Source organism: Manis pentadactyla, chromosome 1, assembly GCF_030020395.1.
Source record: "Manis pentadactyla isolate mManPen7 chromosome 1, mManPen7.hap1, whole genome shotgun sequence".
NCBI lineage: Eukaryota > Metazoa > Chordata > Mammalia > Pholidota > Manidae > Manis > Manis pentadactyla.
In genome coordinates this window covers 27178902-27204256 of record NC_080019.1, presented here as the reverse complement: position 1 = coordinate 27204256, position 25355 = coordinate 27178902, and positions in this window count along the sequence as shown.

The following is a 25355-nucleotide window of genomic DNA, read 5'->3' as shown; positions in this document are numbered from 1 at the left end:
TTAATCTCAGCAATAAAAAGTGCATGCAAATAAAACTGTTAACATTTTGTAAAAAAAAATCATTGACAGAAAGAATAGATTAGCATTATACTAAAGAGTAATGCTTTTTTAGACTTTGTATCACCCCCAAAGACTTGCATAATTTTTTTAAGTACATGAATAGTAACTGTTACTGTATCTCTACTTGATGGAAATGATTATAATAGTACTCATGCAAGCTCTAAATCATGGTCTGTTATGTTAAAACACTGATCCAATTTGTTTCTATATATTTGAATAATAATACATAAATTATGAAATCATAAAATTAATAATATGCATTGACAGTTTTCTATAATTCCAGTGGAGGACACCATCAGCAGAACAAAAAAGCAACCTACAGTATGGGAGAATATATTCATAAATAATTTACCTATTAGGGGGTTAACATCCACAATATATAAAGAATTCATGTGTCTCAACACCAAAAAAACAGATTAGAAAATGGGTGGAGAACCTGACCAGACATTTCTTCAAAGAAGACATACAAATGGCCAAGAGGCACATGAAAACATGCCCCACATCACTAATCATCAGGAAAATGCAAATCAAAACCACAGTGAGATATCGCCTCACACCACTTAGAATGAGCACTATGTAAAAGAAAAGAAATAACAAGTGTTGGCGAGTTGTAGAGAAAAGGGAGCTCTCCTACAGTGCTGGGGGGAATGTAAATTGGTGCACCCATGTGGAAAGCAGTATGGAGGCTCCTCAAAAAACTAAATAGAAATACCATATGACCCAGTAATTCCACTCCTAAGAATTTGCTCAAAGGAAACAAAACCCCTGATTCAAAAAGAGATACGCACCCCTATGTGTATTGCCTCATTATTTACAATAGCCAAGATATGAAAGCAACCAAGATGTCCATCAACATATGAATAAGGAAAGAAGATGTGGTACATAGACACAATGGAATTTTACTCAGCCATAAAAAAGAAAGAAAGCCTTCCATTTGCAACAACATGGATGGACCTAGAGGGTATTATGCTCAGTGAAATAAGCCAGGCAGAGAAAGACAAATACCATAGGATTTCACTTATTTGTGGAATCTAAAAACAAAACAAAACAAAATGAACAAAATAGCAGTAGACTCATAGATACTGAGAAGTGACTGGTCTTTACCATGGGGGAAGGATTGGGGTGGGTGGGTGAGGAGCATGAGGGGGATAAAAGGGCACAAAAATTCTCAATCATAAGTTGGTCATAGTGATGGTCATGTGGCATGGAGAATATACCCAATGATTCTGTACCATCATTCTATGTTGACAGATAGTAATTGCACTTGTTGGGGTGAGGATTTAATAATATGGTTAATTTTTTAATCACTGTGTTTAACCAATATAAGACTGTACATCAACTATACTTCAATAAAAATTAGAATTTCCTATTTTAAGAATTAAAGGTAGTATTTTAACAATCAAGAGTTGTCTCCGATAGACTCATTAAACAAGTCAGGAAGATAAACCACAGATTTTTTAATTTTACTCTCAGACCTATGATTACGTTGGATCCAAAAGAGAAGCTGTGCTCTTCTCATTAAGGTGAAGAGATCCATACAGTTTATTTGTTCAAGTTCTTCTTTTCCCAAGTGAAGTAAATACTGACATAAATTGTCACTTTAACATAAGACTCTTCTAACATGTGAGCTGTTCTTTGGAAATGTGCAAAGAAAAATGAAAACAAAAGCAGAGGATTTTTTTCTAAATACTCTTGTAGTGTTCCTGCTGCTAGAAAAACTACCTTCATAGTATGTATGAAGTTTGTATTTCTCCCAGGGATTACTCTGTGTTGGAGACAGAATAATAAAAATTGCATCAGTGAAAAATAGCAAAGTAAAAACTGGTTGGAGACTCCCAAGAGAAATAGCAAGAGCTTTAAATTGTACCAAAAATAAGGTTTAGGGTGTTGTTTTTGTTTTTTTTAAGACTTCAGAATCTGCACCGCAAGACCAAAATATCAGAGAGTGGACTGCTAGTAACTATATTTCAAAAGTGTTTGGGGGAAAAAAATATAGGTTATCATTTACTATAGATCTGATCAGGAGACATATTGTGGTCAAGAAAATGTCACAGTTCTTTCATGTCAAAATGACAAAAAGAGATAACATCTTATGGGTTTAATTTAAAAGATAAACTACATATATTCAAAGGATTATGACAGGCACAGACAGGTCTATATTTAAAGTATCTATGTAATCACACAAATATAGCTAATGATTGATTACTACTGGTCTTAGAAATTATTAGAAATACCACTTGGTAATCCAAGCAGGAAATGTTTGAATGCATAATTAAAATAAATTTGATCGACATCAAATTGTCTTATGAACTTATACAATTATGATACAGATAATTATCTGGCTCCTCTTATTTTATTTTATGAGTATCTGTTCCTTAGACACAATAATTAATTGTACCAATTATTATTAACTAACTAATAATTACAGTGAATTAACAGACTAAATTAATCATCTACAGGCACTTATTTAGAGGAGAGCAACTTCCTTTTTATGGTACACATTTGTAAATTTATTCAAAATAGAAAGAACATTTTTTGAAATCAAAACATTCACAAGAAATAAGTCCCCCTATCCATTTCAAATAAATAAAATGTCTTTCTCATTTGAGCTCCCATAACAATTTCTCTATATCTTCCTTAAGGTTCTTAACCTTATGTTATTACATTATATATTTTTAATATGTCTTACCTCTTCAGTCACACACTATCAACTAATTTAAGGCAAAAAACATGTATTTTTTTCATTTCTCCATATTAGCAATATCACAAAGAAAATATTTATTTAAAAATTACTTAAGCAATGACCTCTAATTTATTTAATTTGGGGATCTGAATTTTCAGATATTGGTATGTTTATAGATAGTTATTAAAAAATAAAAAGTATTATAAAAACTCATTAGCCAAATTTATCCTGTTGCTACTTTCAGAGAAGGTAACAAAGAAGAAAAAAAATGTCATGAAATTTTGTATAAAGATAATCAATCCTTCAGTAAAATCCAAGAAAATTTACCTCAGCAGATAGAAGAAGCATAATCCAATTACAAAGAAATTAAATCATAAAAGTAATATTATTTAATTTGGTATGTAGAACTTTCTCTTTAATGGCTTTTAGTCTTATGAAAATAATGTTTGAAATTTATATTCTAATATTACAATTTAAGACATTTAAGGTACAATACCTTCTAAATATTAAAGACATTTTGGATCATAGATACAAAATAAGCACCTTGTTTTGAAGGTTCATAATTCCAAACCCCAGAGGTTCTGTGTTACTTTGGCCCACAGCATTTCTTAAAGCTGCAAACTCAATCATGTCATGAATGGATAGCCCTTCTCCCCCTGAATATTTCTGAATTTAAGAGGTATATTGGGTAAATACAGAAACAAATTACAACATGAATTCCCAAAGTCTCTGCCATATTTTAATAAAACTATGTCAGAATGGAGACTCTGTGCATTGAAAATTTCATAGTATTGGCTATTTCATTCCACATTGGTATATGTTTCTTGGTGGAAATTATAGGAACAAAGAAATCATGCATAGATAAAATATCCTTCTGGGTGCCATGGACACTCAAGTAGCTGCTATAATAGACGCTGCTGAGCCTCACCCAGATTCACTCATTAACCAGCTGTGGTGAGTGCTAGCTGCCCTTGGGTCACAGACATCCCTCCTTGTCTGACACATCATCCTTGGCTGACATATGACATCATTCTTGGCTGCCACTTCCCACAGAAGGTTATTTTCTCTTCCTTTCCCTGGGAATAGCCCCAGCAAAAACTGACAGTGCATTATAAAAGACTGGCCCCCAACAAGTGAAGGGAAGGAACCCTGTGGGGTGATTTATGTGGATCAAGCCAAGTCTAGACTTTACCCGAGACCAACAATATTCCTGCTTGGCTCTGTCCATTTCCCTAGGGTGCTTGCCCCATTCGCTCATAGGGGAAAGAAAAAATAATACCTTTACCTAAATAAGTCTGTTTTAGTCTGTGCTTCTACGGAATCTGAATGAAGACAGTTCAGTTCTTATCAGAAATAGTCCTAAGAAGCCATCCTCCATGAATTTTTCTCTCTCCAGTCTTATGTTCTACATCCACTCTCCTAAACACCCTCAGGATCCTTTACATACAATCCTCAGGTTCTTACTGACATATTTAATCAGGTCCTGCAGTTGTTTTCAGATTATGGATAGTGATGAGGTTTGGCTTTGCCAGATTGGAGAAAAAGGCTTATGTGGTGAGAAGGAGCTGCTTCTAGTGAAAGCAGAACTTAGGAAAATTGGGGAATCTAAATTCTCAGAGTTGTCTTCCTAAATGTATTCATCCCAAATGCGGCAGCCTACTCTTCTATTATGGCCCTGATTTGATGCAGGAGCTTTGCTAAGTCTCCACACTTTGGTCTTCTTTGAAGATCTGTTCCCCTTCTTATAAACAGATTATTGGCCAGATTTTCAGCAAGATCTGCCAGAAGCTGCCAGAAAAAAATTAAGAGGTCATTTAAAACTGCCAGAAGTCCTCTGACTTTCAGACACTGACCTAAGATGGAAATTGACTATCCCAAGCCTAACATTCTCTTCTTGTAATTTCTTGATTGGCAGAAAAAGGTATTCACTTAATTACAAAATTCTCCTAATTGTCATCATGTTAGTTAAGTGCCACAGCAAATGATCTCTCTACACTTGCCATCTATTTGCACTTCCTCTCAAACAGAGGTGAGAGTTTACGTCATCTTGGTGCAACTGCATTCCAAGAATTATCATTCCTATTTATTATGATCCACAATGGATTATTTTAAATAGGTAATCAATCAACTCCTGAATCTCATCCTGAGGATTTGTTTTCTGGAACCATTCCACAGTTGTATTAATCTTTGGCTTCTTATTTAGAAGCAGAAGTAAGGTAGGGATTAAAATGTTGGTTCGTTATTTGGGAGGCAAAAGCCTGATAAGAAAACATTAGGGGAAATAAAATAAACCACACAAGAGTGAAGCAAAGTGATGCAATGTGTTACTGCACTGGTTACAGCTTCACAATCAGACATAAAGAGATAAGCAGTCACTAAGAAGATGAGTTCATTCAACACCTGAGCCTCCCTGGAAGGATTTCCAGGAGGACCAAGGGTTCTACTCACTAAGTATTGGTCATCAAAGAGAAAACAGAGGGAGAATTTATCTGCTCAGAGCCCTCCCATCTTCTATTTCCCATTGTCCAAATTTCACCCAAGGGTGCAAACTCCTCTGCACTTTCTGGATGCAACGTCTGTCCTCTTTAGTGGCAACCAGAAGCTGGAGATCACTCCTTCAAGGACATCACAGGGGAGAGAGGGAGGTCCGTATGGTCGTTTGGTCCAGGACTTCTATCCAGAAAGATTCTCAAATGTCAACTTTTGATATAATCTTCACAGTTCAAATAAATAAATGTCTATTAAACTTGTATAAAATGCACATATGGAAAATGATAATTTATTAAATGCAAACATTTAAATATGCATTATGTTATGAACTGAATTTGTCCCCCCAAAAATCATACCCTGAAGCCTAACCCCAAACGTGACCATATTCTGAATTAAGGCCTCTAAAGAGGTAATTAAATTTAAATGAGGTCATAAGGGTGGGGTCCTAATTCAACATGACTGCAACCTTATAAGAAGAGGAAGAGATGCCAGGGATGTGTATCCACAGAGAAAAGACATATGAATAGGCACAGTGAAAAAGTAGCCATCCACAGCCCGGGAGAGGCCTCAGGGGAAACCAACCTGATCTCGGACTTCTAGCCTCCAGGGCTATGGGAAAATAAACTTGTGTTGTTTAAGCCACCCAGCCTGTAGTATTGTGTTATGGCAGCCCTAGCAAACTAATATACTGCATAACATATATTGTCTCCTGTTTTTTTTTTCCCACTTTCTATTAACATACAATGATTTTTCAGAAATTGAAGACACCAAGGCTCTGAAAAGCCATACATTTACTTTATTGTCCCTAAATAGTCTCCATGACATTTAGAGATCAAAAGATTAGCAGCCTTATTTTTGAAATTGGTAAATTTATCAGCTTACCGATGGTTAAAATCTATATATTTTGCTTCTTTTAAAAACCAGCACTCTGTGAGCTGTTGAAACCACTAAGATAAATTAGAAATACTTTAAGACATCAGGTAGAATATTCCCTAATGTCCAATCTTCCAGCATAGAGATAAAATATAAAAGTAACTCTTATAGAATGCTGGAGCATTAAAAGTAAATAACAGACCTAGGATTTTCACACCTAAACTTTTCTTATTATTTTTTAAAATTAGGAATAAGACACAATACCAGTTTTTAAAGATAAATGACTACATCACAAAACTACTTTTACTTTTACATTTTATCTACCAGACCTAGTATGAATACGTATTTAATTATTTGTTATCATTGAATGATTGCTATTCTGTATTGTTTCTTCATATTATACCATAAAGGCTTTCATTATTCTGAGTATTACATTAATCATACTTACTGGTTTTATATTGTTTCTTGATGTTGGTTTGCCATAATTTAATAAGTATTTTTCATTGCTACTAAAGTAATGTGTGTTTACCATAAATATTCCTTCTTTTGGGAAATGCACTTTGTCCACTTATCTCTTGGGAATGTGGATTTTTTATAAATGTCATTAAATAATTTAAATAGTCTATGACTAATTCATTTACTTAAATATCTGATATAATATTGCCCAAATGCTGTTATTATTTTAAATAGAATCCAGGAATTATTCTTGTAAATGTGGTTTTTTTTTTTTAATGTCACCTAAAGTTTTTTTGTAAAATACTGATTTACCTAAAATTTGAATCTACCAGTCTTTGTGACTAAGTTATAGATTCAATATAAAAAATTAATTGTTCTTGTAAATAGCACTACGATAAACACAGGAGTACATATGTCTTTTTGAATCTGAGAACTTGTATTCTTTGGGTAAATTCCTATGAGTGGAATTCCCAGGTCAAATGGTATTTCTATTTTTAGTTTTTTGAGGAACCTCCATATTGCTTTCCACAATGGTTGAACTAGTTTACATTCCCACCAGCAGATTAGGAGGGTTCCCCTTTCTCTGTATCCTCACCAGCAGTTGTTGTTCTTAGTCTTTTTTACGCTGGCCATCCTTACTGGTGTGAGGTGATAGCTCATTGTCGTTTTAATTTGCGTTTTCCTGATAATTGGCGATGGAAGCAACCTAAGTGTCCATCAGTAGATGAATGGATAAAGAAGATGTGGTACATATACACAATGGAATACTATTCAGCCATAAGAAAGAAACAAATCCTACTATTTCCAACAACATGGATGGAGCTGGAGGGTATTATGGTCAGTGAAATAAGCCAGGTGGAGAAAGACAAATGTCAAATGATTTCCCTCATTTGTGAAATGAACAACGAAGCAAAACTGAAGTAACAAAACAGCAACAGACTCACAAACTCCAGGAAGGGACTAGTGTTCACCACAAGGGGGAGGGGTAGAGGAGGGCAGTTGGGGAGGGAGGAAGAAGGGGATTGAGGGGTATTATGATTAGTACACATGGTGTGGGGGGGATCATGGGGAAGACAGTTTAGCACAGAGAAGACAAGTAGTGACTCTGTGGCATCTTACTACACTGATGGACAGTGACTGTAATGGGGTATGGGGGGACTTGATAATATGGGTGATTGTAGTAACCACATTGTTTTCATGTAAAACCTTCATAAGAGTGTTTATCAATAATACCATAATTTTAAAAAGTATAGAAAAAAATTAATTGTTCTTTAGATTTGGTCAACAAACTCAAGCTGGATTATTACACATACATTTCCTCTTAACTTTTACAATCATTTTTTCTGTAAAATTAGGATCCAACTTAAATTTTTTTAACTGGTTTCAATTCAAATCCTAAAGTTTGATTAACTAAGGACTGATGAGGTAAGTTAAATTATGATATGTATATACATAATACAGCCACTAAAAGAATAAAATAGATCTAACTATGCGGCCACAAAAAGATTTCCACAATACTGAGTGACAAAACAAGATATAAATTAGTATAAACAAGGTAATATCACTTGCTTACAAAAGATCAAGCAACATTTCTGTTATTGCATGTAAATTTTCTGAATCATATACAAGAAATAATTAACAGTATTTATCTGTAGAAAGTGCGACCAGGAAAAGAGCTGCTTAGCAGAACTTTATGTCCCGTCTTACAGGCTTTGGGAAAAACAAACAAACATGTGGTGGCTCTGATTATAACTGTGTTAAATCAGAAAATGAACTGAGAACAATAGAAACCTTTACTGTAACTAGCAGTTCAATTTTAGACTAAGGAGTTCTAGTCTCCATTTATTCTACTCTCCTTATGACTCCATATAAATTTGTTCTTTATTTAACCCATAAGCACAAGTTTTGTAAAGAGTAAAAATAAAATTAAATCTGATTTCTATAATACCCCAAATAAAGTAAGTTGGTGCATCCACTGCTTTGAACTTAGATATCCCTCAAGTGTCTACAAGTTAATTAGGAAAGTCTCACACAGCTCAGAAAGAATCCCCCTTGTGTCCAACTCCCATGCTGTTCTACTGAGCTCCCTCTAGGCTGAGTCTTCCCTGAAGATAACCAAGTCCATTCAAAGTGTGTTTTCTTGGGCATCTTCCAGAGCTGAGACTCCTACAGCAGCTATGGCAAATGTATTTTTCCCCATTACCTCACCAGTTGTCACCTAAAACCAGAAGCAATACTATTTACAGAAATTTTACAAGTATGCTTGAAGAAAAAATACAGGCATTTCTATTTCCAGCTCATTTCTGACATCTTGTCAGCAGCAGCTCTCACCAAACCACCCCATATCTTTGAATCAGTGAGCAATGATTGACAGCTACAGGACGATCTCAGTCCACACCTGCAAAAAAGCACTGTCAATAGCACAGTCCTCATTTCTATTTTACAACTGTGGGCCAGGACTGCAACCCAAAGCCTTTGCTTCTTGTTTGAAAAATTAAAGGTTTCTCTTGGTTGTTTTTCTCAGAACAAAGCAATTCTCAAAATAATGTATGTCTCACATATTGGGAGACAGCTTTATCTTTAAGATAATGGATATTCCAACTGAGATTTTTTCCAGCCAAGAGTCAACTAAGATCAAGTCCAGATACCCAGAATGTGCCTGTTCAATCAGGTTCTGCAAGAAACAAAAAAGTGTCTTCCCAACCCTTGTCATTGGGATGGCAGCTTGGTGCTGTGCTCATGTTTGTAGATAGTTGACACTTTCCACATATTACTACAGCCCCTGTGGCCTTTTCTCTGTTAAGCTTATGAATGAAGGTTTCAAACATTTACTGCCGAGTAATTAATATATCTTCTATTTAAAATAAACATGGTCTTTTCACTATTATATTTTCTGGCTCAATTCCATTTGTCTGCAGAAAAAAATGCACTTTATTTTTTGACATGCATTTTTTAATCTGGCTAAATTAAAGAACTGGTTAATCTGGTTAGTTACGAAACTTGTTAATAGCAGCACTTTGACAGATTCCTTTGGCTTACAAATTGAGGAAATAAAGACAAAAAACACATTCTCAGAGTTCACAGTCCCCTCTTAACCAGTATCACCAGCACACCAGCTCTAAGGATAATCTGTTCTTGCCTACTTTCCTGAGGCCCTAATGTTTATGGAGATCACAAGGGAAATTCAGAATTGAAGGAAGAAAAAAAAAGTTAAATTGTTCTTCATAATTAAAATTTGACACAGTGGGTTTTTGGAGGGGGTGGGGACGAATACAAAGAGCAACATAACAATGAGCAAGATAGACAGAAAAGGGTTTAAAGAAACAGTTTCTGGAGGAAGTTATCAAGATAAGTAAGATTGTGGGGCAAGTGGGATAAAGACTTTTAGGCCATTTATGTTTCATGTGATATATTTTTGAGAAACTTCAAGACAACTTAAATTCCTAAATTTCCAGTTCACACAGATAATACCATACAAATACACCATCTTGTACTTCGCTCCTTTGAACTTAACACTAGACTTTTTTCATAGTAGCACTGCATTCTATTATTCAAATATAGCATGATTTATTTAATTGATTATTTATTAATGTACATTTAATTTGTTATTGATTTTTAATATTGAAAATAGTGAGCAAAATTACATATATGTAATTTGCATGTATGTTATATTTATAGATAGATGCATAGAGGTAACATTGCTGAATCTTAAGCAATTATATAATAATTAATAATAAAATATAATAAAATAATATAAATAAATAAATAATAAATAAATAAATAAATAAATAAATAAAATAATATAAAAATAAAAAAATGAAAAGGATTCATTCCTTTCAGTTTTGACAGAAAATACCAAATTGCTCTCTGTAGGAGTTACACAAATTTACAAATAACCACCAACAATATACAGGAATGTCTGTGACTGCCCCTCACCAATTTCATTGATAGAGAATATTTCCATATGAGGAATATGTCAATATGGTGATTAAAAAATTATATATTGGTAAAGGCTGATTTTCATCTCTTTTATTATAATTGAGGTTAATAGGAAACTATATTGAAGAGTCATTTCTATTACCTTCTGTAAACTGTTCATACCTGTTGACTACCTTTTAATGAGGTTGTTCATATCATAATTCTGAGTACTCCTTAAAATTTACCTTAGAGCATTAAGGAACTAAATTCAGACAAAAATTATTACCATTCATGAATACAGATGTTAAAATGCCCATCAAAATATTATCAAAACAAACATAGCAGCATATTGAAGGAGTCATATGCAAGGCTGGTTTAATACAAGAATAACAATGTACTTCACCCCATGAATAAGACAAAGGGTAAAAAAATGCACATGCTCATTTCAGTGGACACAGAAAAGCAAAGATGCTTACTATTCAACATTGTCTGGAAATTCTAGCTAAAGAAGTTAGGCAAAAAAAGAAATAAAAGTCATCCAAACTAGGAAAGAAATAAAACAATTTCTATTCAAAGATGTCATGATCCTATATATAGAAAAGCCCAAAGAATTCATACAAAAATTACTAGAGCTAATAAGAAAACTCAGAAAATTTGCAGGGTAAAAGACTGACCATGCAAAAATAGTTGTGCTCCTATACACTAGAAATGAACAATCCAAAAGGAAATTTAAAAAATGAATCCATTTACAAAAGCATCCAAAAGAATAAAATGCCTAGGGATCATTTTAATCAAGGAACTGAAAGAATCACATTTTTGGAAGAAATTAAATAATATCTAAATGAATGGAAAGGCATATAGTTTTCATGCAATGAAGACTTAATATAGATGGAAACATTCCCAAAGCAATCTATACATTCAATGCAACCCTTACCAAATTTCAACAGTCATTTTTGCAGAAATGAGAAAGCCAATCCTCAAATTCATATGGACTTTACAAAGAGCCTCAAATCCAAAACAATACTGAAAAGGAACAAACTTGAAAAACTTACATTTGTCTCTTTCAAAACTACCATGAAGTTATAGTAATCAAAACAATATAGTACCAGCATAAGAAAAGACATAGGCCAATGGAAGATAGTAAGAGTCCAGAAATAAACCCATTCATTTGTAGCTGGGTGATTTTTAGCAAGGGTACCAAGATCACTATATGAGGAAAGAACAGTCACCATTTAATGAATGATGCTGGGGCAATTGGGTATCTATAAGCAAAAGAGAGAAGTTGGACCCCTGCCACATACCATATACAAAAATTAACTCAAAATAGATTAATTATCCAAATATAAGAACAAACCCAAAGGTCTTAAGAAAAAATATAGCCATAAATCTTTCTGACTTTGGATATGAAAATGGATTCTTAGATATGTTAACAAAAGCATGAGCACCAAAAAAAAAAAAGCAGGTAAATTGGACTTCATTATAATTAAACCTTTTGTACATAAAAGAATATTATCAAGATGTAAAAAAGAAAACATATATAAAGGGAGAAAAATTTGCAAGTAATGCACTTGAGAAGGATCTTTCTAGTATCCATAAAATATATAAAATTATGACAACTCAATAAGAGTTGGTCAACAAGTGTATGTAAAGATATTCAATATCACTGCTCATTATGGAAATGGAAATTGGAGCCACAATGAGGTACCATTCACATCCACTAGGATGTCTAGAATCAAATAAATGGAAAAAACAAGTCTCAACTAAGATGTGGATAAATTAGAAACCCCATGCATTGCTGTTGAGAATGTAAAATGGTTTGGCCACTGTGGAAACAGTTTGGCAATTCCTCAAAATGTTAAATGTACAATTACCACTATTACCAGTAATTGCTCTCCTAAGTATATACACAAAAAATCAAAACAGATATATATACACACATGTTCATAGTAGCACCTTTCACAATAGCCAAAAGGTGAAAGCAACTTAAATGTACATCAGTAGATTAGTGGATAAACAAATTGTAATGTATACAAATAATGGAATAGCATTCAGTCATAAAAAGGAATGAAGTACTGATGTATGCTACAACACGGATGACTCTCAAAAGCTTTATACTAAGTGAAAGAAGCCAGCCACAAAATGTCATTATTGTATCATTGCATTTATATGAAATATCCATAATATGTAAAACCACAGAAACAGTTCATAGACTGGTGGTTGCCAGAAGACAGGGACAGGGCAACTAGGAAATAATTTAATGGGTGTGGGATAATTTGGGGGCAACAAAATGTTTTGGAACTAGGCAGAGGTGGTAGTTGTACATGAATGTACTAAATGCCACTCAATTATTCATTTTAAAATGTTTAGATATGCTATGTGAATTTCACCTCAATAAGAAAAAATACATTACAAAGAAAGTTACAGGGAAGCAGGTGTATTAGACTAATTAGGCAGAGAGAGATTTGCCGATGGAACTCAAGGACTCATGCTCAGAGATCCTTCTTTTAACTGCAGTAAATAAAAAAAAAAATTGACCTAACCAAACCCCCAAAAAGTGCTCTTTTCCTCACAAAATCTATTCCTCTACATTTATGTAATTTTAGTACATTTAATTCTGTTAGCCTAAGACTGGCAATAACCTTGGCCAAAAAAAAAGTTCTCTTGTTTGAGCTGTAAGTATTCTTATTTGCCCCATTCCAACATTATTACAACTAATTGTCTGAAAAATTTTAAAAAGCAATTCTAAGAATGCAAACTAAATACTAAATAAATAGCCTTCAGTCTCTTTGGCAGGCCTTTCTTATGATATTGCTGTTTCCCATACCAAGAGGCCTTAGATAAATTTGCTGACAGGGAGAAAAGCTGTAAAGTCATTGCCTTTATTCAAAGAACTTTAAACAAACATCTTTTAATAATAATTTTTAAATGACACAAACAACTAAAACAATGAATGATTTGTTTCCTTTGCCAATCTGGTGAAGTAAAGATTCATAAAAACATACACTAAACTGTCAGAGTATGCAGCTTTTTGTTTCATAATGGATAAATCTTGATAACCATCAAGAGAAATCAGTTTTAAACCTGCTACTCAACAGTTGCAATTATTTTATTTTTATTTTCTGGCAGATTCGGGAATCTCTCAAAAAATGAGGATAAAGAATAGTTCTCAAATGGCTGATTTATTTTTCTTTGCATGAGGGATCTCAAATGCACTTGACCTGCATTAATTCAATGTCATGAAACCAATTTTGATGTTTTGCCAGGAATAATGCTTTTTCTCAGCAGGAAAAGAATTCTTGACACTTTTATGAATTGTCTTCCTGCTTAATTGCAAAAGGTAAAAGTTGGTTTAACTGAGAGGTTCTGTCCTTTTAACAGAGCAGTTTTTGGCAGGTTAATATGAGGTAGCCTAGAGAACAGGACATCCTAAAACTGCACACTTTCCAGCTTCCTCTGGGCTCTCCCAGCTACCATGTTGTTCCCATTTACTGATGGTCCACCATCAAGTTTAAAATACTAGTTGCTGCCAATCTTTTGCTCAGACCACCAGATCCCCATCTCTGCTTTTTACCTCCCTAAAACCTGGTCTCTCCTTTTATCAGTTCCCCTTTTGCACACATGCTTAGCATCAAGATCTGCAGCCTTTTAACCTTCATTCCCACTGCAACATATGCCTCTGATTTTTACATTTCAACTCTTTCTTCAGTGTCCTTTAAGAATTTCACTTTTGGGAACCTACTTAAAATTACATTACTATAGATCTCATTCTATCTCTCTGACCTGCACTTATATAATAAGATTCTTATGGCAAAAGTTAAACATACTGATTGGAAAAAGTAGAAAACTTAAGTGAATAAAATTAAAATAGTAAACCATCTGTAATCCCATTAGTCAGATTACTTCTGAGAATAGAAATAGGTAACTAGGACAAATGCCTTCATCTAAACACCAAATCCTTTTCTTAATTGTGTTCCACCCAAAAAGCCCTCTGAGGGCAACCGATTTATAAGGGACAAAGAAAAGCTAGGAAAAATCTGCTGCTGGACTTTCAACTATCCAATGTTGGGTATAGTTTGAACAGGGCAAAGCTGGGTAATCAGGTTCCCTCAGCTAGAAGCAGGTTATGCCTAGATTTATAGCATCTGAAAAGGATGACTTTGCAGCTGTATTATTGGCCAAGTACCCCTTCTGCTCCCATTTTACAATACCAAAGTGCATTCTACTTTCTGGTTGTATTATCATTTAGTAAGTCCAATTTTAACTTAGCATAAAACTAACTCTGTGGTGTACATCACACACACACACACACACCTGTTAGTCTTAAACTTTGGGATAAATTCCTAGAATCCCTGGGTTAAGGGTACTTAAACATACTGGTTAAGACCTTTACATTGCAAATTAAAATTGAACACACTCATTGGTGAATTCATTGGGGCTTATGTTATGCAAAGGTTTAGCAGTAAAAGTGATTTAAGTTGTGTCTTCTTTCTGGGCTAAAACAATGCCACCAGAATCCACCACATAGCTTTGCCTCTTCTGAATTGTTGGCTCTATTCTGTCTCCTTGTAGTGAACACCTACCCCAAGCACCCCAGTGGCTTCAGGTTTACATTATTGCAGTACCGTATCTAGCAGAATGGGCAGTTTCCTTAAGAAACTTTTGTAACACAAGTCCTGGAATTGAATCTCATCGTGTGTGACGTAGGCTGTGCTCATCTCTGAAGAAAGCACTGTCCTTTGGTGGGCTGCCAGTTCACTCTAGAACTGAGAGGCCTGAGAGAGGACAAAGGGCAACACCCCAAAGAAAAATCAATGCTCAGTCCTAGGAGGAGTAATTAAATTTGTGTGATGCTAACAACTGTCCATCACATGATTGTTGTGTGACATTTTGAAAACACTGGACATTGTCGTAGATTTAATTATTGTCAATATGGTAATGAAAACTAGTAACTTGTTATTTCAGTTGCACTATCCCAATTTGACAGTTTGAATTCTTTCTGTCATATTTTTTATATGTCCTTTATTTTTTTCTTGCAGATTTGTTGAGATGTCATTGATAGGCAGCCCTGTATAATTTTAAGGTATACAACATAATGACTTGACTTACACTGCAAATTGATTATCATGATAAATTTAGTTTAGATTCTTTACCTCATAGAGTAACACAAAAAAGAGAGAGAGGGAAATGGGTTTTCCTTGTGATGAGGATTCTTAGTATTTACTCTCAGTAACTTTCAAATGTACCATACAGTAGTGTTAGCTAGAGTCTCATGTTCTGTATTACATCACCACGGCCTATTGATCTCAGAACTGGAAATCTGTGCCTTTTTACCTCCTTTCTCCAATTCCCTCTCCACCTAACCCCACCACTGGTAATCACAGTCTAATCACTCTTTTTCTATGAGTTTGGTGTTTTCTGTTTTTTAACATTTCAAAAAATCCTGCCACTTGCAACACTATGGATAGACCTTGGGGGCAGTATATCAACTGAAGTAAGTCAGACAAAGACAATCATCCTTATTCAACTGTCATTAGGGTGTTGGAGTAATTTGGGTTTATTTATTTATTTATTTATTTATTTATTTGTTCTTTATTTTTTGTCCTGCCATGACATGCCTTCAGTGTTACTTCTACATTTGGGAAGCTCTCTGGTACTAGTCGAATTTGATCCTTTGTAATAATTTTTCCTTTCTTTTTAACTTCTCTTTCTACCAAGAGTCATGTAAGATTTATCATTCTTGAAGTAAAAGATTTTTATAAAGATATGGCTGGTTTTTTTTTCTTTTCACAACTTCCCTCCCCCCAGTAATGTGCCCTGGTACCTATGGGCCTCTTCTGATCAGTACACAGAGGGCAACAGTCCGAATCCTCCCCCGCAGCTTATAGTCCTGAATATTTGTTATATTCCAAAGTTTTCTTTTCCTTTTCCTTTTCCTTTTCCTTTCTCTTTCTCTTTCTTTTTCTTTTTCTTTTTCTTATGGGGAAGCAATTAACCAATTAGACAGCAGGTAGGTAGCCACCTCTATTGTCTTCCCTTCACTTAAAGTACAATCCTGAGAGTTGTTTTTATCTCTTTGTCTTGTCCACTGAATTCTGGAAGTTTTTATCATTTTTGTCCTTCATATTGCTAATTCTGTTTTTACAGTTCTATCTGGCCTTTTTCAGTTTTGAATTCATTTGTTTTGTTTTTTTTTAATTGAGATATTATCTATATAGAATTTTATATTGGTTTCAACTGTACAACACCGTGGCTCACCAGTTACCCACATTATTAAATCCTCACCCCCTCCAGTGTGGTTACTATCTGTCAACATACAAAGATGTTACAGAAGCACTGACTATGTTCTCCATGCTGTACTACTATCCCCGTGACCAGTTTATATTGTGACTGAGAATTTCTGTGCCCCTTTGTCCCCCTCGTCCCCTCCACCCACGCATCGCAAGCCCTCCCCCATGGAGGCCGCTAGTCCCTTCTCAGTGTCTATGAGTCTACTGCTGTTTTGTTATTCTGTTTTGCTTCATTTTTATATTCCACAAATAAGTGAAATATATGGTATTTGTCTCTCCATGTGGTTTATTTCACTGAGCACAATGCATTTTTTAAGTATACAATTATTTTTGATAAGACATTCCTCTCTTATTCCATTTTTAGATTATTTTCTATTTTTGCTGGCTTCTCTTCTGCTTCTTTTTCATGCCCCCTAATTCTCAGTATCAACTTTCATCTATTTACCTGTAGAAACAGTATCTCTCTAAATTCATCAAAGTAAAAGTAGACCCAAAATATTTGGAAGATAGCAAAACTTTCAAAATATTCTCTTTCCTGTCCCTCCTTCCACAATGCCATGGGGCTTTCTATCATTCTTTTTATTTAATCATTTATTTTATTTATTTAGCCTCAAATTATTTAAACAAAATTTCCTTTGAATCAGGATGAGTGGATTTTCTTAGATACTCTTGCTTTTCCACTTAGACAATTTTAGAAAAGTCTACCCTGAAGAAGGCAAACTGGAGGAATTGTTACATGACTGAAAAAAGTATACTCAGAGGCCAGAGGATGGCATGGGGATGACGGGAGAAATGGACTGGGGAGCCAGAGAGGCTCCATCCTGTCTCGGTTGGCAGTCTGGACTGCTTGTGCAGAAACAGCCTTGTTGCTTCAGTCCATCTGTGAAAACGATTAATCCAAGAGTTTCATTCCTGTAGGGCCAGCACCTGATCCAGGCACTCACTCTCTGCCCAGTTCATGCTAACAACTACTTCTCATGTCAAAGATGACTTTGAGAGAATGCAGAAAAAGGTTTCCAGAGATCACACCATGGCTATTAAAAGTTGTTGCTTATGACAGACTTGCATCCTGAAGCTGCCCTGTAATTCCATGGATCTGCATCAATTAAGAGATTCAAAAGATTTTCCTGTCAGTCTCCCAGCTTCTTACTCTAGTTTTTATCCCAACAGTATATTTTTCATGTCTGAAACTCTTTATGCACATGCCTCTCCAACACTATTGACACAGTTAAAAATTAAAAGAACATAGAAGACAATTTTACACTTTAAAATGGAATTTGCCTTGAGTCATCAACTCCACTTCTAAGAGTACACTCACACACTGTTTACATACATGCAGGTGCATTTTCTTACTCGGCCTAATATTGTTTGTATTGGCAAAATCTCAGAAACAGCCTGTTTATCAGTGGGATACAAGTTGCCTGATTAGGATATATCCATTTAAAAGAATGATAAGTAGTGGTTAGAGGGCACAGGTAAAGGACAAGAAAATATAACTATTATACATTGTTAAGCATATTTAAGAAAGTTAAAAAAGCAATATAATAAAGTGATATGTGTGCAAATATATGAGACACACTATAGATATTCATGAAGGCATTGAAACTGTTTGAAATACAAACTCAACACTGGACTCAATGGGAAAATTTGGGGAGCACTTGCTCTTACATCGCACAGTTCTGTTTCCTAGGATTTTTCTTTGCTTTTATAAACTTACAAAAAAAGAATAACTAGAGGTCAGCATTAGCTACTGAAACTGGACTACTTTCCTTACTATCTCCTGTTGTCAGTTATTCTCATGACCAGCTCCAGAAAGTCACTTTGTGTTTTTACCCCCTCTCTTAGATATCCTTCCTCTGTCCAAATTTTGTCTGAGCCCCTTTTCAGAATTCAGCTCTAATCTCACTTCTTCCGAGCAGTTTTCTCTAATGACAATTGCCCTCCATGAATGATTTAATGTAAACATTTACCCCACCAACGATCCATAACTTGGAACTTATCCTAATACAGACACACTTTGTTTTATTGCAATTCACTTTATTAGACTTTGCAGATATTGTATTTTTACAGATTGAAGGTATATGGCAACCCTGAATTAAGCAAGTCTATTAGCATCGTTTTTCCAACAGCATTTGCTCACTTCTTGTCTCTGTGTCACATTTTGGTAATTCTCATAATATTCCAAACTTTTTCATTATTATATTTGTTGTGGTGACCTGTGATTAGTGATTTAGACTCACTACAATCTCAGTGATAGCATTTTTTAACCAATAAAATATTTTAATTATGGGTTATTTAAACATAATGCCATTGTCTTTTAGACATACTGTTTTTTAGACAGGCACTTACTATAGTATAGTATAAAGGTAATGTTTATATGTACTAGGAAACCAAAAAATTTATTTGACTCACTTTATTTTGATCTTGCTTTATTCTGGTGGTCTGGAAGCAAACCCACAACATCTCTGAGGTATGCCTGTAATACAACATCTTATATTGCTCACTATTGCCCCTTAGCTTGTCACTAGATAGTAATTTCCTTAGGGGATGTTTGGATTAGTGAATTTGCAGATGCTCCACATTCTATGTGTAATGGGTACCCAGTAAATGTGTATTAATTCATAGGTTACCATATAAAGCTGCTTTGATTTCCCAAGTATTTTTGTATTTATAAGTTTTGCTTTCTTTACCAGCATTTTTTCTTAGACACAAGGATGTTTATCCCTTAGTCTCTAATATCATTTTATCTATTTAAAATTAACTTCAAGTATTTAAGTAGATTTACTGATAATGTTCATAATGTACTAATTCTTTTTTCTCCTGAGAATTTTACCCATCTTTATATATTAAATACACTATTAATAGAAATCATGAATTAATTGGAGAGGGGAAGATAGCAGATAAGAATATTCTGAGCTTACCTACTCCCATGGACACAACAGAGCTACAACTATAGTTGACACTTAAACAACATGGGTTTTGAACTGCATAATCCCCTTATACTGGAGTTCCTAGACACAGTAATCAAGCAAGAAAAAGAAATAAAGACATCTAAATTGGCAAGAAAGAAGTAAAATTGTCACTATGACATGATACTATATGCAAAAAACTATATATAGAAACCCCAAACACTCTACCAAAAAAGCTATTAGAACTAAAACATGAATTCAGTAAAATTCCAAAATACAAAGTTAATATACAGAAATTTGTTTCATTTCTAAAATAGTAATGAACTAGCAGAAAGAGAAATTAAGAAAATAATCCCATTTACAATTGCATCAAAAAGAATAAAATACCTAGGAATAAATTTAACCAAGGAAGTGAAAGATCTGTACTCTGAAATCTAGACATTGATGAAATAAATTGAAGATGACACAAATAAATGAAAAGATATACTCATGGATTGGAAGAACTATTTTTAAAATGTCTATACTACCCAAAGCAATCTACTACCCAATGATTCTACAGACTCAATGAAAATACTATTACTAATAAAATACTAGTACCATTACTCACATAAATAAAGCAAATAATCCTAAAATTTGTATAGAATAAAAAAAAAGCTAAATAAGCAAAGTAATCTTGAGAAAGAAGAATAAAACTGAAGGTACCATGCTTTCTAATTTCATACTATAGTTCAAAGCTATAGTAATCAAAAAAGTATGGTACTTTTACAAAAATATACACAGATCAATGGGACAGAATAGAGAGCCCAGAAATAAGCCCATGCTTATATGGTCAGTTTACTTATAACCAAGGAAGCAAGAATATACAATGGGGAAAAGATCATCTCTTTAATAAATGGTGTTGGGAAAACCAAACTGCTACATGCCAAAGAATAAATCTGGATCACTTTCTTACACCACTTACCAAAAAAAACTCAAAATGGATTGAAGACTGAAATTTAAGACCTGAAACCATAAAAGTCATAAAATAGGCAGTAAAATCTAAGACATCAAACTTAGTAACATTTTTCTGGATCTGTCTCATCAGGCAAGGGTAACAAAAGCAAAAATAACAACTGGAACTATCTCAAATAAAAAGCTTTTTGCACTGAAAAGGAAACCACCACCAACATTAAAAGGCAATCCACTGAATGGGAGAAGATATTTGCAAATTATACATCCAATAAGGAGTTCATATCCAAATTCATATAACTCAATTCCAAAAAAATAAAATCTAATTTTAAAAGTGGGCAGAGCACCTGAATAGATATTTTTCCAAAGAAAACAATGATGGCCAATAGACACTTGAAATGATGCACAATATCACTAATTATCAGAGAAAAGTCAGTCAAAACCACAGTAAGATATTACTCACCCCAGTCTGAATGGCTAGTATCAAAGAAAGAAGAAATAACAAGTGTTAGTAAGGATGCCAAATAAAGGGAACCCAAATGCACTGCACTGCTGGTGGGAATGCAAATGGGTCCAGCCACTATGGAAAATAATATGGAGGTCTTCAGAAAATTAGAAATAAAAATACCATACAATCCATTAATTCCACTTACCTGAAGAAACTTAAAAAATATATGTACCCTTATACTTACTGTAGCATTATTTATAATAACCAAGTTATGGAGGCAACCTAAATGGGTCATTGATAGATGAATGGATAAAGAGGTAATGATATATATATATATATATATATATATGGAATATTACTCAGCCATAGAAAAGAATGAAACCTTGCCATGTATGTCAACAGGTGGATCTAGAGGGTATTATGCTAAGTGAAATAAATCAGACTCAGAAAAGCAAATACCATATGATTTTACTTATATGTGGAATCCAAGAAACAAATGAAAAAAAATAGAAATAGTCTTATAAATACTGAGAACAAGCCTTTGGTTTCTAGAGGGTAGTGAGGAGTGGGGCTGTGTGAAAAGGATGAAGAGGATCAAGAGGTACAAAATTCCAATTATAAAATAAATGTCAGGTCAACATAAAGTACAGTATAGGGAAGGTAGTCAATAATATTGTAATAAGTTTGTACAGTGACAGATGGCAACTACACTTATCAACGAGAGCATTTTTTAATGGATATAAATCCAGAATCACTATGTTGTACATCTGAAACCAGTATAATATTGTGTGTCAGCAATAATTTGGTTAAATATAAATGTAACTCAGAGCATGTCTTCTGTTGCTTAAAATGGCTTTTATGTCAGGCTGAGTATTGAAGTGGTTTCTTCTAGTACTGTAGAAACTTTTCTCCTTTCTTTCTGGCTCTCTCATCTGTTTCTTTAAAGGCAGCATGATGGCCTCCCATAGTGCTGCTGTGTTTATTCCACAGTCTACAAGAATAATCAGCAGGATAAAAGAAAACGCATCATGTGAAATTTTGTTCCGAGTTTAAAGAGCATGCCTGAGCACTCAAAAACAAATGCCTTTCCTAATGGAAAAACACATTCATTATCTTTCTTTCTAAGGCTTTGCCTCTAATGGAAGGTAATGTTTGCGCAGTCGCAGTTCATTTCTGTTACCGTTTTTAGTTACTGAATTTGTACAGATCCTAATGTGTACCTAGGCATATGTAAGACTAAGGAGCCTATTCATTTAGGCCTAATATTCTCATATTTTCCTTTCTGCATTCAGTTTCCATCAAAGGTAATTGCAATAAATATAAATACATACATTCAAAAAATGAAGACTTTAAGGCTTCCATTGTAATAGAACTAGGAATAAATATTTAAGCACAATATTTACCAGCTCATTATAACCTTATTTTGCACAATTATTATTTTGGGTTAACTCATAAAATATAGCTACCTTAATAAAATTTATCAGTTAACAGGATCAAACAAATTAGAAGTTTTACTAATAATATTTCCACATCAAAATAATATTAGCATATAATATCCATAAGACATAAATCCTTATGTTGAATAAATTTAACTTTAGAAAAAAAAGATTTTCTTTGCATTATGTCACAGACTGGTGAACACCTCACACTAATCAGCAGTTGTTAGCAGACCAACCTCTGATCTGGATCAACTCTTTTAGAAAAAAGGAAATAAACCCAGCACTTTTTGAAGAACTCACTCCTCAAAGGTCATGGAATTCTTAATGGATGTGGAATTAAACTCAGACTTCCTCTATCAGAGGCAAAGGCACTGGCCTTGATGCCCTTCTAATGATAAGATTCAATTTATCTTCCCCATTAACATAAGTGCCCTTTTAATGGTTAAATGATTTTGATGGTTAAATGTATTTCCAGAGGTTGATTTTATTTCCAGAAAACCTGTGATTAAAGCTAATATTGCAGCTGAAGATCTTGCCTTGTCAGGAATGACAACCTTGGATTTTGAATAGACCAAGGTCAATTACCCTCCCTATAACCTGTGCAGCTATTAACAAGCATTTATAAATATCTGGAAAAGAACTTCTTCTGCAATCTATTTAGCTGCCACTTTGGAAAATTCTTATAGTTTAAAATCAAAAGAGTAAGTCATAAGTAGGGTGACTGTATGATTTATTACCACAAACCAAAACACTTTGAGAGTGAAAGGAGTTGCTATTAATAATTGTATCAGGACAACAGGGACAAACCAGAATGGTCCCCAACAAACTGGGACTTACTGTCACTCTAGTAGCATTTTACAGGTAGTTTTCAAACTAGAATTCACATAGAGAAAATAAACGATGCTGCATTTTTCTGTGTCATTGGGTTTAGTAAAGAGATGAGTTTATCAATAAATCATTTGATCTTTGTATTTGGCAAAGTTTATTGTGACTCTTGCAGCATTAGAAAATAAAACAAGAAATAATCTTTTCAAAATCATCTTTTTTCATCTATATTGGTGTTGTTGACTCAGGTTATTTTTCATGAATTCAGAGAAAATATTTATTTAATTTTCAAAAACACAGACCACATTCCCAATTTTGTACCTTAGCATATTTGATGTGTTTATATGTTTATATTTTTAAAAGCCCCCAGGCAATATGTTATTTTCTTCAATGGTATGTTGTAGCTCCAAGAATGAGGGGGAATGAACTCCCTATGGATTTCTGAAAACAAAGTAAGACAAGGGAAGGGATAGGTTGGGTTAAGGGGTCTATTTTCTCACAGCTGGCTTGGGCTCGCTAGCCAGGCTCCTGCTGTTCTTCCCCTGCGGCACCGGTGCGCACTCCTCAAGGTGTTTCTCCCTGGTCCCTGCTCGCAAAACCTGCTCCGTGCTCCACTTCCTTGAGCTGTGGCATGAGCTGTCATGTCTTGCCTGCCCGCTCCGGGAGGAACTCGATGGGCAGACCCATGTTGACTGGCAAACACTAGAACAATTACACACCAGGAAAGGAGGAGAGGAGAGAATAGCCGTTTCCTCTCTACCCCTTGCCCTGGATTGGCCAGGGATTGCAGAGGCTCTGCAGAGGTAAACACCCACTGGTATGTAAATGGGCTAAACCCACGTGGGAGATTCTGGAAATTCTGATGGAAAACTTCCTTTTACTCCACATATGTCAAATACTATAATAAAGGCATTGCATAACTCAGTGTCTTGTCCAGGACACGTGGAAAGATAGGTGAGAAGAAAAAGAAATGAAAGAAGGAAGGTGTTGATATAAAAACATATTTTCATCCTTGAGTGCATAATGTCAGGAATGAACATATTCGTAAATTTAGAACTTAGTGAATCCTCAAAATACTTTTGTCAATATGCTTCAGAGCCCCTCTTCTCTGGAGTTGAAAAGCCTTAATCAGAAGTTTGACATTTCATGGTTGTAAGAAATTGCGAAAAGAGTGACTAAACATTTATCTTGAGTTATGTGGTCCCAGATCCTACTGTGTTTGCTCCTACATGTGCTATGATAGCCATAGAGAGAATTTATTGAGTCATTTTGTCGCGGAACCTGGACTGGATGGCCCGACGGAAGAGCTAAGCAGCCCTCGGAGGTCTTGGAGGGTGGAAGTTTATATCACCTCAGCTGGCCCAGAGGAGGGTGATCTCCAAAGGTTTGAGCCCCAGGCACAGGCAAGAGGAGCAATTTATACTCCCCTATTTTCGTATATGTGGCATTTTGGTGCACTTGCAAGCAGGGCTGAAGAAGAACCCGGAAGAGTCCCAAGGGTGGGGGTGGCTGAGATTCTCCTGCTGTCCCTATTGGCCATGTTGAATATTTTCCTTCTCAGTTTTCCGTTTTGTTCTTCCTTCCTTCCTTCCTTCTGACCTTCTTTCCTTTCTTCATTTTCTCCATTTTAAATTGAATCATTCTCATGAAAAGTCATAAACTGTTCTTTCTGTGTAATTGTTTTATCTTCAGGGTAAGAGGCATTTTTCAGAATACTTGCTTAAGATGCTATTTGTGGGGCCCCAATATTTGATGGAAACTTCTACTGTCAAATTACAACTAAGATTTAAAATGTGACTCAGAGACTCTTTATAATGAATTTGGAATGTCAGTTTAATGAGTTTTTCTGCAGTACACCACATGAATTTTTAAATTGCCCTTTAGGTCTATTAAAAAAAAATCTACCCAGCTTCTTTTAATCCTAGTACTAAATATCAGAGACTGACACAGACATGATTCATCATGCTTAACAAATGCATTATGATTTCAAGTGACTGTGTCACCACTAAGCATACTCTC